This window comes from Anomaloglossus baeobatrachus, chromosome 3 (assembly GCF_048569485.1).
Source record: "Anomaloglossus baeobatrachus isolate aAnoBae1 chromosome 3, aAnoBae1.hap1, whole genome shotgun sequence".
NCBI lineage: Eukaryota > Metazoa > Chordata > Amphibia > Anura > Aromobatidae > Anomaloglossus > Anomaloglossus baeobatrachus.
Window position 1 is genome coordinate 524,884,357 of NC_134355.1, and position 15,529 is coordinate 524,899,885.

Here is a 15,529-nt window from a genome sequence, read left to right on the forward strand (position 1 = left end):
TAAAGTAAAGCTTTTCTAATGAAAGACTTTCTAAAAAGTACTATTTTTTTATTAGTTCTTCCAAGTGAAGTTAAAGTGTACCCATTATAGGGGGGAGGCCAGAAGAAGACACCCATATTGCATGCTCTACAATATTGAAAAGCTCATACATCCCCTAATGAAGAGGTGAAACATACGTTGGGACTCCGAGAGGCCTCACACTGTGGAATTGATAGGTTGGTACCTTACCTTCCTACTTAGCACTATGGACTATATTAGGTTACATGGGCATAGCCGTCGTTATAAGTAATTACAGCAGTTAGATAAGTTGCAGTTTATTGCTGCACTGATCCTGTCCAAATAGTTACATATATTGTCTTCAACATAGGTTTTGATACATTATTGTAATCTGATCATATTGGGTACACTGGTACTTTCATCATATGCATTGGTATTAGCCTTATTAGTAATTTAGGTACACTCAGCACAGGTAACTATGTGTTATATGATTGTTCACAATATATGGCTATTTTACTATTGAATTATATATACCATAGCTACTAGAAGTTTCTAACTTGCCCTCCTTGTTAGTACATGGCACCATCACATATAATATAATCTATATATGACTGTAAACTAATGTATTTAATTATTGTGGTGAGGTGATCTCTTTTTTGGACTTCTTGCTTGATAATGTTCTCTTAATATTTTATGATAATTCTGAATAAAATTGAGCTTTAATTAATTGGGTTATTTGCACCATTTTTCTCTTTGGAGATATTGTTAACATTGGAAGGCTTGCATTGTCCTCTGCTATTAAATCAGAGCAGAGTGGACCAGTTAGTAAGTGTGTTTCCTTGAAGGAAAGGTTACGAGCAGGGAGTGTTGAGTCAGCTCAACTGTAGGGCAGTTGTGAAATATAAAAGGCTGAACCATCAGAAGGGAGGCAGAGTTGGCACCAATACTACCTGGAGAAAAGACAAAATCAGCGCAGTGTGTGCCTGTATCATCTTCAGTGGTAGCATCTGGAAATTTGCTGAAACCAAAAAAGGCACCTTTCCTACCTTCCATCATTGAGGATCCTGAAGTTTAAATACCCTATTCCGCCACCGAGAAACCTGAATACTGAATATCCAATCCCATCATCGAGGAACCCGAAGACCAACTAGCCCATTCCATCATCAAGGACCCCATTCCATCATCAAGGAACCAGAAGTATGAACACCAAATATCATCATTGGAAGAAGATCAGAATAAGTGGTCAAGAACCGAAGCCAGAATACTGAGTACCAGAGATGTAAGGATGGACATCTTCCTCAGGGCAACTTATAAGGGTGTTAAGGACGTGACTCAACCGGTCACTCTTTGGATCTGACTGCTGTTCCAAATTATAATGTCATGAGTGCACGCAAGACTAAATAACGGACAACGAGTCAGTTATATCTATCTCCATGACTGGCACGGAGGCAACTGGTCTTTATTGTTTAAAACTGTTCACAGCTCTCCAGAAGTGAAGGGTGTGGACAAAATACAGTCTAATCAAGTATCGCAGGCTGGACTCAGGACATATACAAATTAGCATAGTCTCTTCTTGATTGGACAGTCCAGACTTTGGAATTTCTTTGTTCATCAGCTTCTTTGGGTGTAGACAGGATATGGCAGCCATCTTCAAATTACATATACTGATATATACTGTGTTAAGGAACAAAGACATGCATAAATATGTGCGTTAGCTTACATCTACTAAACTATATACCTGAGTTTATGAAATGGCTGAATTAAGTATTTTTGGATACTCAATTCTTATCCTCAACAAGGGAAACTGACTGTTACTTCCTGCTCAGTCGTATGGTACCGAGAGACTGGACTAGCTAAGTGAAAATGTGTAACATAACTGAGTTAGAGTTAGGGAATCACTAATACAGCTAGATTTGCTTAGAGCTTAAGTTTACATGCTACTTATTTCCTGTAACTATAAGTAGGGTGACACTGATGTTAAGAATCAGGATTGAGTTAGTAAAATGGAATTGCTTGATATAATTGTATAGTGAGTGCATGCCATTTATCAGTCGATTGGAACTATGAAACTTCCCAACTGTAATCTGAATTGCACACTCTGATTTTACAACTTGGTTTCTGTACAATCATACCTCCACTACTTCCTTTGTTCCCATAACATTAACATAATCTTATTAAGTCACACTGAGTGCCCTATTTTGTGTGTAGCATACATGGCTCAAGTGTACACCATCATTTAAATAAAACTTTTACATATTATAGTACTGTATAGGGCTGCCACTTGGTGAGGGTCTTTGTCCTTCCCAATCTGTAAAAACACCACTCTGAACTATGCAACTGCAACATGAGCTATGCACACAAAAGATTGTATGAGTTCAATAATAATTGTGGGCATTCATCCACCACTTTCACAGAATTGTGGACAGCCATACACTTACTATTGAGCCAGTACATTAATCTGTGCATGCTGCTCAAGTAGTAGCTGCACACTTTAGAGTGGTGTTTTGACTGAACTGAGGGAGTCTCAGGCTCCAGATCACACTTAGCAGTACATTACAGGTACATATATATTATATACACCTATATATAATATTAAAATCTGTCTACAAATCTGTCTGCAGTGATGGACCTGTAGCGCCCCTGAACCCATCAGGGCACTACTAGGTACTGCATCCTGCCAAAGATGCAGGGCCTACCTCCAGGAAATTGGAAGATCAGTGTGAGTACCACCAAAACACATAACATCCCCAGTTTCCCTCTCCCAATTAGGGATGACTGACTAGTCCGGGACCCAATGGATGACCACCCAGAGGTAGAGCCAGTCCAGTCCACTAGACGACAACCCGGTGGGAGGGGACAGACAGAATGACAGAGGAGTACGGTAGTGACAGTTGAAGGGAATGGACGTGTCTACAGACGCGGTCGTGTAGCAGTGACCTAGGTGGCATAGGAGAGTGGTTGCCAGTGAGGATACAGCCAGGTATCCCTGGAACCAGAGCACTGACAGGGCACAGGGCCCTAGGTCAGAATGCTTCAGGCAACCTGAAAAATACCTGAACAGTGAGGGGACCCTCAAGGACCTCACTGACCAAGAATCCGGGGGCACCAGCAGTAAAGATTGAACCAGGGACCGGAACAAAATACCGATATACAGGTTTCGCACTGCCTGCAATACAGACGAGAGACTGCCAACAGACAGTAGGGGACCCACAGACGCTCCAAGCTACGGGGTCCCATCAACCAGTGAGAGGTGCTGGGGAAAGAGATCACCAGGTTACCACACCGGAACTGGGACAAAACGGACCAGGGGTCTGAACCAGCCATCCTCAGTGCCAGTGCCTCAGCTTAACACCAATGTGAGTAAAAACAGAAGTTGCACTGCATCCCCATCATGTGGTCTCCCTTCTTTCTGCACCGGATCCCACCCTTCACTCCCTGGGGCCCGGCCCTACTTGCAGAGGGCCTAACATCCAGGCTGCCATCACCATCAGCCCCAGTGGGAACAGACTGTCCAGCGGCAGTTCTATCACCCTAACCGCAACCCGAAAATGATGTCACGATATAAACTCTTTCATCTCCCCTGTTTATAATTTCCCTCTAAAAAGCGACCCCCAGGGTCACGGAACCGGAGATCGGCCGTAACACAACTGTGACACAGCATCCCCGTACATATATGGCCTGGGATTGAGTACACCATAGCCCTGGGGCATCACAGCTTTTTCCAACAAAGTTGAAACCCGCAACCCAGTGACTCTGACTTTGTCATTGCCTTGTGATCCGGCGATTCCCAGTTTTCCGTTCTCCCTCCCGGGGGCCGCTCCGCCTGTGGGGAGCAATATCATACTGGCTGCACCCCAACATCTCTCCCGGTGAGGTACTCTGCAACGGCGGCCTTATCCCTGGCCGCACACCACAGGTGGCGTAGTCGACATCCGTTCCACTCCTGGATGAGGAAAGGTCGGAGGAAGGGTCCGCAGCAGAGGAGGCTGGGACCCCAGTCACCACTGTAACCGTTGAAAACCTCTCCAGGAACAATCCTTGCCACAGGGCCATGGAACCGGAACCACTGGCCCGGCGATAGGTATACAAGGTACGGACTGAAGCTCCTATCTTGGGCTCCGTGGGTTATCATAGACCAAATTAGACCTTGTAGTATAAACCGCTATAGAGAAGGAGAAAGATTTACTGAAGCAGAAAGACACAAGGAGAGTCTGACGAGGTTTCTAGTATAGGGTAATAGCGACTAAACTACAGGATACAGGTCATTTAATGGACTAATGGTAAAAATTAAAGGAGTGTTATTGCTCATGTACACACACATGACTTATTCGTTACCTGAAAGTGCATTTAAGTTCCACTTTTAATAGACTCAGAGATACTCAACCACAGTTTTTGGACTAGGCATCTGGAAAAAGAGAAAGTGCTTCTGAGAAGATGTTGAAATTTTAATTAATTGGAAAATGCCCAAGGATTGAGTTCCCAGAAGTGCTGTAAGATGTTTTCATAAACTCGACCTGATTTATTACTTCAAATGTGGACAGGATACTTTTTTACTGCAACTTACTACTCACTTTATAATTCTTAGTGGAGGTCTCATTTTTTGTAGCTATTAGATGTAGCTCTTAAAGAATGACCAGATAAATGTTCTTCTCAGTAGTTACTTGACCTCATACTCTCCTGTAGACCTCACTGACAACTACGTGCTTTGGGAATATTAAATGATGGGCTTGTTTCCTTCTACAAAACCCTTTTCCCGATCTTTAAATTGAGACTTTTTATAAGAATTATCACTAAAAGGACCAAAAAAAACAAATTATATGATTAAAAAATTGCACACGAAACCCAAATCTTCACAAAGAGTCTACAATTCAAATAAAAACATTAACTGCAGAGTTTTCACTACAAATTTGCACAGGAAAAACAGTTAGGTCCAGAGATATTTGTGAATCTTTGTGATTTTGGCTCTGCGTGCCTTTTTTTTTTTTATTCAAAATAAAGCAACTTAGATGCAATTGAAGTGTAAACTATCAGGTTTAATTAACAGGGTTAAACAAAAATGCAAAATCACAAAAAATATATATTTTTTGTGATTTTGCATTTATAGTTGTCCTCTGTCATGCTGCCTTTTGTGCATTTTGTACTTTTAATTATTCATTTTAATCATTCGTTAATAAAAACTAATTTTATTATGATCATTTTTTGTACTGGCTATATGTTCTCAGGGTTATATATACTAACCTTTACATGCATAAATATTAAGGTATTCGTTACTTGTCGAGTATTTTGGTATTTGCCTTGTGAGTTTTGAGTCCCCTCTCTACATGTTTGATGCCTGATTTTCAGTCACTAAACATGGGGTAAAGCCTGCCAATCACAGTAATGCTGTACCTATCTTTGCTAATGATAGTACTGAGATAGGCAGGCGCAGTGAAAAAAAAAATGACGTGCGGTCCCCCACCTATTTGTAGTAACCAGCACAGGTAAAGGAAACAGCTGAGGACTGGTATTCTCAGCCTGGAAAGGTCCATGGCTATTGTGCCCATTGGGTTTTTGGGTAACTCTTACCAGAGTTCACAGCCTCCAGGCTTCCAAACAGCTAGGAACTCCAGAAACCTTAAAGGCTCTCTTAAAGTTACTGGGTTGACAGCTAGCACGAGACCAAGTGGCTGTGAGCTCTGGTAACCTAAATGGTTACTGGAGCTCACAGCCACTGGGTCTTGTGCCAGTTGAGAGGCCAGGAAACCTTAAAGGGGTTCTTAAGGGAGAGTTTAAGGTTCCTGAAGTTCCATCAATTGAAGAACAAAAAGTCTGGAAATGTGTGCATTTGGAGTTTAGGCTTGTGGGTGGGTAGCTGAGTATTTCTGCTTGTATTCCAAGGCCTCGGGTAGAGATAGCTGAATGCTATGCTGAGACAAGGAAGTAAACATGGTTCCTGATGGTGTTTGTGAATGTGCAAAGACAGTTTCAGGGTGAGAGGCATCTGCGCCTGCATCCCGGACAGGGGATTGACCAGAACATAGCACATGGGAAGAGGCAGTGGGGTCACTCTCAGACATTGATTGTGGCCCGAGGCGTTCGGCCCACCTAGTCAACCAAGAGATATGGCAATACAGTCATCAACAGATGTACAGGAGAATCTCTCATTTAATTTTTTTTCAATTTTGAAAACATTCTTAATTCATGGCTCTCAAAGTGGGAAAGGATCTGCAGTCAGTGCGCGGCATAGCCAAAATGCCCAGGAGGCATGGCAATACAGCCAGATACAAACGTACAAGAGATACTATGATTCCATTTTTTGTTCAATTTTGAAAACACTCTTAATTCATGACTCTCAAAGTGGGAAAGATCTGCACTCAGTGTGAGGCCTAGCCAAAATGACCAGGAGGCATGGCAATACAGCTAGTAACAGATGTACAGGAGACACTCTGAATCTATTTTTGGTTCAATTTTTGAGGAAGCAATAGCAAGGTCTGTAAGGTTAGAATCCCTGCCTACAGACCTCTAGTACACTATCCCTTCTGCATCAGCTTGCACTAAACTAAATGCAGCTAAGTGCAGTATTATTAGCTAATAGAACATATTTTTAAAGTAGCACCAGCAAGTTCTGTAAGGCTACAATCCCTACCTACAGGCCTATAATACACTTTCCCTTCTCAATCAGCTTGCCCTATACTAAATGCAGTCAAGAGTGGATTTATTAGAGAAAAGAATAGATTTTTGAGGCAGCACCAAGGGCTGTAAGGTCACAATCCCTACCTACAGGTCTATAATACACTGTCCCTTCTTTATCAGCTTCCCTTACACTATATATGCAGTTAAGCACCATATTATTACATAATAGAATACATTTTAAAGGAAGCAGGAGCATGGTCTGTAATGCTAAAATCATTTCCTATAGGCTTCTAACATACTACCCCTACTTAAGAAGCTTGCCCTACACTAAATGCAGGTAAGAGAGATATTATTAGACAGTAGTGATGGGTGAACTCGCAGATACCCGGCAGGTCCAACCAGGTTTAAAGAAAACCAAACCCCTGTTCCAGCCCAGAATAGATCATGGATATCTGCCTGGGTGCCAGTTCCCATATAAGTCTATAAGGACCAGAATCTGCGCTTTAAAATGGTGGTAGAAGGGCTAGGGGGATTAGAGCAAGCGTGTTATACTTACCAGTGTCCTGTTCAGCTGTAACGCTACTTTCAGGGCCGCTCATTATCCTTCATGCATATTCACTGCTTCACCTGACCACCAGCAGTCCCGGCATCTGTGATTTGTTGTAGTTCCCAACTCCCAGCTGTTTACTTTATCATATCTGGGTATCAAAATTTGGGGGGATTGCATGCAGATTTTTTAAATTATTTATGTAAATAATTAAAACCCCTCTTATTTTGATACACAGCCAAGATAAGTGCATGGCTGGGGGCTGCAGCCTGTTGCCATATGCTTTATCTGTGCTGGGTATCCTAATATGGGAGGACCTTACGCCAATTTATTTATTTCTACACTAAACGGACACATAGAGTGTCTGACACTGTCACACAGGGAGGGGGCATTTCTGACGGCAATGAATCAGAGATGCTGGGACTGCCAGTGGGTGGAGAAAGCAATGAATATGCATGAGTGATAATGAGAAGCCCCGGAAGTAGCTTTACAGCCATGCAGCACACAGGGTAAGGGCTTTTCACTGATTTTCTTTATTTTTACTTTACTTTTTTAATTACTCTAGTTTCCGGATTCCGAATAGTTACCCAGAGCTCACTGAGAACTCTGGGCCCAGGGCCGGCACTATGGTGCTATTGAATCCGCGCAAATCTGGATTTTTAAAGTTTTGGTCCATCCATCACTATTAGAGAGTAATTAAATTTCTTAGGTATCAGCAACATGGTTTGTAAGGCTTGAATACTGACCTACTAGCCTTTAATACACTAACCCTACTCCAGAAGCTTGCCTACAGTAAATGAAGTTAAGAGCAGTATTATTAGAAAATAAATGAAATATATAAGTATCAACAGCCCAGTTTGTAAGGCTACAATCACTTCCCACAGGCGTCTAATACACTACCTCTACTCTAAGAGATTGCCCTACAGTAAATGCAGATAATACCGGTATTATTAGAGAAAAAAATGAATCTTATAGGTATCAGCAGCACAGTCTGTAAGACTACATTCACTGCCTACAGGCCTCTAAAACAGTACCCCTATTCCAGAAGCTTGCCCACAATAAGAATGGTAATATTAGAAAATAGAATAGATTTTTTTAGGTAGCACAAGCCAAGTTTGTAAGGCTAGAATCTCTGCCTACATGCCACTAATACACCATCCCTTCTCCATCAGCTTGGCCTACATTAAATGCAGCTAAGAGTGTAAGAGTGGTATTGTTAGAGAATAGAATAGCTTTTTTATGTAGAAGCAGCAGAATGGTCTGTAAGGCTAGAATCTCTGCCTACATGCCTCTAATACACTACCCCTACTCCAGTAGCTTGACCGTCACTAAATGCAGGTAAGAGTTGTATTATAAGATTATAATTAAATCTTTTAGGTATCAACAGCACAGTCTATAAGGCTACAATCACTGCATTCATGACTCTAATACACTACCCCTACTCCATAAGCTTGCCCTGCAGTAAACGCAGCTCAGTGTGGTATTGTGTGGTATTATTAGAGAATAAATGAAATTTTTAAGGTATCAGGAGCACAGTCCAGGGCTAAAACCACTGCTTACAGGCCTCTAATACAGAAGCTATCCCTAAGCAAATGCAGGTAATACCAGTATTTGTTATGATCCTGTAACCGTGAAAGATTACAAAAAACTCCCATTGGTGAAAAAACACCAAGAAACACGAGTAGTTGGAACCTGGGCTGACCGCAATCCCCTGACTATGAGAAAACACTAGAAGTAACCGTGGAGCATTTCTAAATGCCTAGATACCACGTCACAGCCTGAGAAACTAGCTACGCCTCACAGAATGAAATGAGGAAATCTATCTTGCCTCAGAGTGGTTGCCAAAGGAATAGGTAGCCCTCCCCCACATATAAAGATTACGGTGTTACAGTGATATAGAATAAAACAGTACTCAGATAGGAAAAATAGAATTATATATATAAATATATATATATATATATATATATATATATATATATATATATATACATATACACAGTACAGACCAAAGGTTTTGGACACACCTTCTCATTCAAAGATTTTTCTTTATCTTCATGACTCTGAAAATTGTAGATTCACATTGAAGGCATCAAAACTATGAATTAACACATGTGGAATGAAATACTTAAAAAAGTGTGAAACAACTGATAATATGTCTTATATTCTAAGTTCTTCAAAGTAGTCACCTTTTTCTTTGATTACTGCTTTGCACACTCTTGGCATTCTCTTGATGAGCTTCAAGAAGTAGTCACTGGAAATAGTCTTCCAACAGTCTTGAAGGAGTTCCCAGAGATGCTTAGCACTTGTTGGCCCTTTTGCCTTCACAGCTCACCCCAAACCATCTCAATTGGGTTCAGGTCTGGTGACTGTGGAGGCCAGGTCATCTGGGTAGCACCCCATCACTCTCCTTCTTATGAGGGCGTCACACGAGACGATCTATCGTGCGATGCATCGTCGGGGTCACGGTTTTCGTGACGCACATCCGGCATCGTTTGCGACGTCGTTTCGTGACACCTCCGAGCAACACTGAATCGGTCACAAATCGTGAGTCGTGTGCACGTCGCTTATTTTTAAAAAATCGTTTATTTTTCATGGTGCCAGTTGTTCATCGTACCCGGGGCAGCACACATAGCTCTGTGTGACACCCCGGGAATGATGAACACAGCTTACCTGCGTCCCGCGGTACCCGCCGGCTATGTGGAAGGAAGGAGGTGGGTGGGATGTTTACGTCCCGCTCATCTCCGCCCCTCCGCTTCTATTGGCCGGCGGCTGTGTGACGTCGCTGTGACGCCGAGCGTCCCTCCCCCTTCAGGAAGAGGATGTTCGCCACCCACGTCGCTCAGCAGGTAAGTACGTGTGATGGCGGTTTAACGACTTTGTGTGACACGGGCAACGATTTGCCCGTGACACACAAACGACAGGGGCGGGTACGATCGCTCATGCAATCGCACGATAGATCGTACCATGTGACGCCCGCATTAGTCAAATAGCCCTTACACAGCCTGGAGGTGTGTTCGGGTTCATTGTCCTGTTGAAAATTAAATGATGGTCCAACTAAACGCAAACCGGATGGAATAGCATGCCACTGCAAGATGCTTTGGTAGCCATGCTGGTTCAGTATGCCTGCAATTTTAAATAAATCCCCAACAGTGTCACCAGCAAAGCACCCCCACACCATCACACCTCCTCCTCCTCCGTGCATCACGGAGGGAACCAGCCATGTAGAGTCCATCCATTCACCTTTTCTGCGTCACACAAAGACACGGTGGTTGGATCCAAAGATCTCAAATTTGGATTCTTCAGACCAAAGCACAGCATTCCTTGTGTTCTTTAGCCCAAACAAGTCTCTTCTGCTTGTTGCCTGTCCTTAGCAGTGGTTTTCTATCAGCTATTTTACCATGAAGGCCTGCTGCACAAAGTCTCCTCTTAACAGTTGTTCTAGAGATGTGTCTGCTGCTAGAACTCTGTGTGGCTTTGGCCTGGTCTCTAATCTGAGCTGCTGTTAACCTGCGATTTCTGAGGCTGGTGACACAGATAAACTTATCCTCCGCAGCAGAGGTGACTTTTGGTCTTCCTTTCCTGGGGCGGTCCTCATGGGAGCCAGTTTCTTTGTAGCATTTGATGGTTTTTGCCACAGCACTTGGGGACACTTTCAAATTTTTCCCAATTTTTCGGACTGACTGATCTTCATTTCGTAAAGTAATGATAGCCACTCGTTTTTCTTTACTTAGCTGCTTTTTTCTTGCCATAATACAAATTCTAACAGTCTATTCAGTAGGACTATCAGCTGTGTATCCACCAGACTTCTGCACAACACAACTGATGGTCCCAACCCCATTTAGAAGGCAAGAAATCCCACTTATTAAACCTGACAGGGCACACCTGTGAAGTGAAAACCATTTCCGGTGACTACCTCTTGAAGCTCATCAAGAGAATGCCAAGAGTGTGAAAAGCAGTAATCGAAGCAAAAGGTGGCTACTTTGAAGAACCTAGAATATAAGACATATTTTCAGTTGTTTCACAATTTTTTGTTAAGTATTTCATTCCACATGTGTTAATTCATAGTTTTGATACCTTCAATGTGAATCTACAATTTTCAGAGTCATGAAAATAAAGAAAACTCTTTGAATGAGAAGGTGTGTCCAAACTTTTGGACACACAAAGTATATATATCATTTTGGACAACATCCTAAATGATGGATCCATTGGTCTTGCTATTTGATTGCACATACCTTTGCATTTTTGCACATTACTACCTGATCTTAAATCTTTTTTTCTTATTTGATTTGCATTACATAACTTTTCATGTTACTTCTTTGAGTGTTATTTTTTTATTATATCACTGCTTTGTTACCTGGTCATATTCTGCATTAGTTTTGCTATCATTCTACTTTTTTATTTTCTTTTTTATGGTGTCCATTTGTAACTTAATCATGGTTTAAATTCACTTGTTATCACATTTATTTATGTCCAGAATTTATTATATACTGTATATTACATGTTCTGTGTCTCATCGCTTCCCATGGTTTTACATATTTTTTATATCATGTTTTTTTTTATCTTATTTTTATTTTTGTTGGTGCCCAACAATATTTATAATTTAATTAAATGTATAATTTGCTGCTTTATACATTTCTGGTCTCAACTCTCCACTGGTGTCTTTAAAGGTTATTTTTGGGTTCACTTTGGCCTAGTTTCCCTTTTTTAGTTACATTGATTGATTAGAGTACATTCCTCTGATTGTAGGTGTTTCAATTTTACATTTTGCCTGAGTCAATTTTAAATAAGATCTGGCTCAGAGAAAATGGTAGTGTTTCAGGATTGGGTTGATATATGGCCTTTTTATTGATGATAGAGCTGTAACGTTCATTTGTGGATTGCAAAGGGAACTGTGTTCATAGTGAATAGCTTGTGGACGTTTTTCTGAACCCATACAGTCATTTGCATGACCGAATCATGCCTGTTTTTAATCCAAAAGCATCCAACACGGACCATCTGCCTTGTCCCTTATGCACATGGATTTCCCCAGAATCAGTAAATCTTGTGATGATTTTGTGTACCGATATGTATGGAGCAATATTCAAAGTCTTTGCAATTTTACATTAAGCAACCTTTGTTTTATATTGTTTCTCAATATTTAGATGCAGTTGTTCACAGAGTGGTGAACCTCTAACCATCTTTGCTTCTGAGAGACTCTGCCTCTCTAACATGCTTTTTATACACAGAATTTGTTACAATTTGACTCTTTAGCTATTTTTCATTAGCATCACTTACTTTTCCATTTTTTTGTTAAATTTTTAAACATTTTTAAAATGTGCTGCTTCAATTAATTTCTAAATGAGTTAAACTTTGAACTCTAAAAGGTGTACTTTTTCTGTTGTGAATTGTGATAAGCGACCCATGGATATTCGGGTTTGCAGGACAAGCACAGACTAAAAAACCCCAAATGTCTAATGGACACGAGCATATGTGTTACAAAATGGCATTAGTATGGGCTAGGGGACCTGAAAAAGAAAGAAAATAAGGAATAAATCAGGACAATTATACTTACTGACCTTTCCCACAGCTATAACACTGCTTCTGGGTCCATTCATTAGCTCTCATGTATATTCACTGCTTCCCCTGCACACCGTCAGTCCCAGTGTCTGTGGTTGGTTGTAGCCAGACCACGCACACCCTGTGTGACAGCATCTGTGATTGGTTGGAATCACACATGCTGTCTGTATCCCTATTATGGTGTAAAAATAAATACATAAATTAAAAAAATCATGTAGGGTGCCCTATATATTGATACCCAGTGCAGATAAAGCAGATGACTACAGGCTGGAGCCCCCAGCCATGTGCACTATCTGGGCTGTATAACAAAATACGAGGAACCCCATGCATTTTTTTTTTTTAATTATTTAAATAAATAATTGTAAAAAATGATGTGTGGTTCCCTGCAACCCCCCCCAATTTGGATACCCAGCCAATATAAAACAGACAGCTGGGAGCTGACATTCTCAACCTGGCTAGTCCCATGGGTATTGCCCCCCCAGTCTAAAAATAGCAGCCTGCTGCAACACAGAATTGTTGCATCCATTAGATGCGACAATATCAGCACTTTACTTGGCTCATCCCAATTGCCATAGTGAGGTGGCAATTGGGGTAATATAAGGGGTTAATGACAGCTATGATTTGTCAAAAATCACAGCTGCCACTAAGCCTTGGATTAGTAATGGGTAAGAGTGTATGAGATCCCCTCATTACTAATCCTGTAAGTAAAAAAGAAATAAACACAAACACACAAAAGTCCATTATTAAAAAACAAACAAAGCCCTGTTTATCCAATTTATTAACTCTTTAAAACACCTAGGTCTAATGTAATCCACACCATGACGTCTGCTTTATTTGCACTGTATCAATATACAATGTACCCTGTCCATTTATTTATTTATTTTTACACTATTTGGCGACCCAGACCGTCTCTGTGAGGGCAACCAATCAGAGATGTCAGCACGCCGGCAGTCTGACTGTAGCTAATCACAGATGCTGTCATGGATGGGGGGTGGGGGAAGCAGTGAATATGCATGATATGTAAAAAGTGGACCCGGAAGCAATGTGAAAGGTGTCCACGTGGAGACTGGTAAGTGTGTCCTGCTCTAACCAATTTGCATCCTTTTTTTCATTATCCCGGTGACCAAACTCGAACAGGAACCGGACATAAGGGTAACTCTGTGTTCGGGTGCAGGACCTGGACACCTGGTTTTCGGTATGAACCTCAACCCTTACAGTTTGGGTTTGCTCATCTCTAGTTGTGAATCAAATATGACTAAAAGAGATTTCCATATCATTGCATTGTAGTTTTCTTTACATTTTATGTAACATTTTTGGAATTAGGGTTATATAACAACCTTCAAATTTTGGCACAAGTTTTGCCTCTTTTATAGGATATAACAATTGGAATTAGGACGTGACTTTTCTGAAACCTTTTGTAGCGATATGTGTTAAATGTGGAGCAGTTCATTCAATCTCTGCTGAACCAGTTCATCTGTGCCTTGTATTTGTTACGTGTCAGAACTAAAAATATCATTTGAACTCTTGTAGCAAACTTTATTTGGAGCACACCATCCATATTCACTGACCCTCATAATATGAATCTGACAGTGGCAGAGGAACTCTCAGTAATCTCCCTGCTTTGTCCATTTGTTCAGTAACACTACAGCCATCTAACTGGAAATAATGAATATTGAAGAAGAGGGCATGGTATAATGTTAGCAAATGCTTGTGATTGACTGAGAATGCCCTTGCCTTTTGCTATCCCACAGTGGAGGGGGAAAGGAGGAGAAAAAGCATTGCTCAATCATCTGAATTTAAGGTATAAAGTTCAGTTACTATTTAGCACAAATGACATCATGCGATCTTTAGGCTATTAAATGAGCAGTGGCATAGTTTAGAGGAGCATGCCGGTTCCCTCTACACAAATGTCCATGCATTGTAATTAGATTTTCAATTGTTGCAAGGATTTTATAAAAAGTTACCACGTTCTATACTTTAATGCTAATGTGATATCCTGTATGACCTCGTGTGAAGTGATCCTAGATGGTAATTGCCTTTGTTTATAATAAACATGAAAATAAATTGTAATATTGAAGCTGCCCTAGGATATTAAACACAAAAAGATCTGAATGTGTTAAGTGTTTTTCTTTATTTTTTTCTTTATTTTTTTAATCTTTTTGACTGGTCAAACTTAACTGTGTCAAAGAGAGCTTGTCACTAGATAAAATGGGCCCAATTGGTTTCTTATTTTATTTATCCTGCTCCCCTGAGTATTCCTTGAATTTATTTTATACGCCATATAGTTTGGAAAATATGGGACTTACTATCAAGTGCTAATTTTTGTAGCATTTACCAGAGGAGTCATGGCACTTGTAGTATAATCGGTTATGGCAGCCTAATGGCACACAGGTCATGTCTCCTGTGAGCAGTGCCCCTTGGTAAATATCATAAAAGTTACTATTTGGGACTCAATAAGTGAAAAGGCCCATATTCCTAGAACTTTAAGGCAGGTTAAAAAAATAATAAAGAATGGAAAATGCAGGGAGCAAAAAGACCAAATAAGAGCAAAATCTGTCCACTTTTGACCTGATGACAGATCCTCTTTAAAGTGAATCTGTCAACTGTTTCTTGGTACCTCATCTGAGAAAAAAATGATGTAGGCAAAGGGACTCTGAATCCAACAATGTATCACTTAGTTGACTGGGTTCACTGGTTCTGGCACAAAGTTTTCAGATTTGGAAATGCAACGGAGTGAAGACGTCTACCCTCACCCACACCAGGCTCTATATAAACAATAATAATACACTGGAGGACAAGAGTAAAGTGCAATTATAA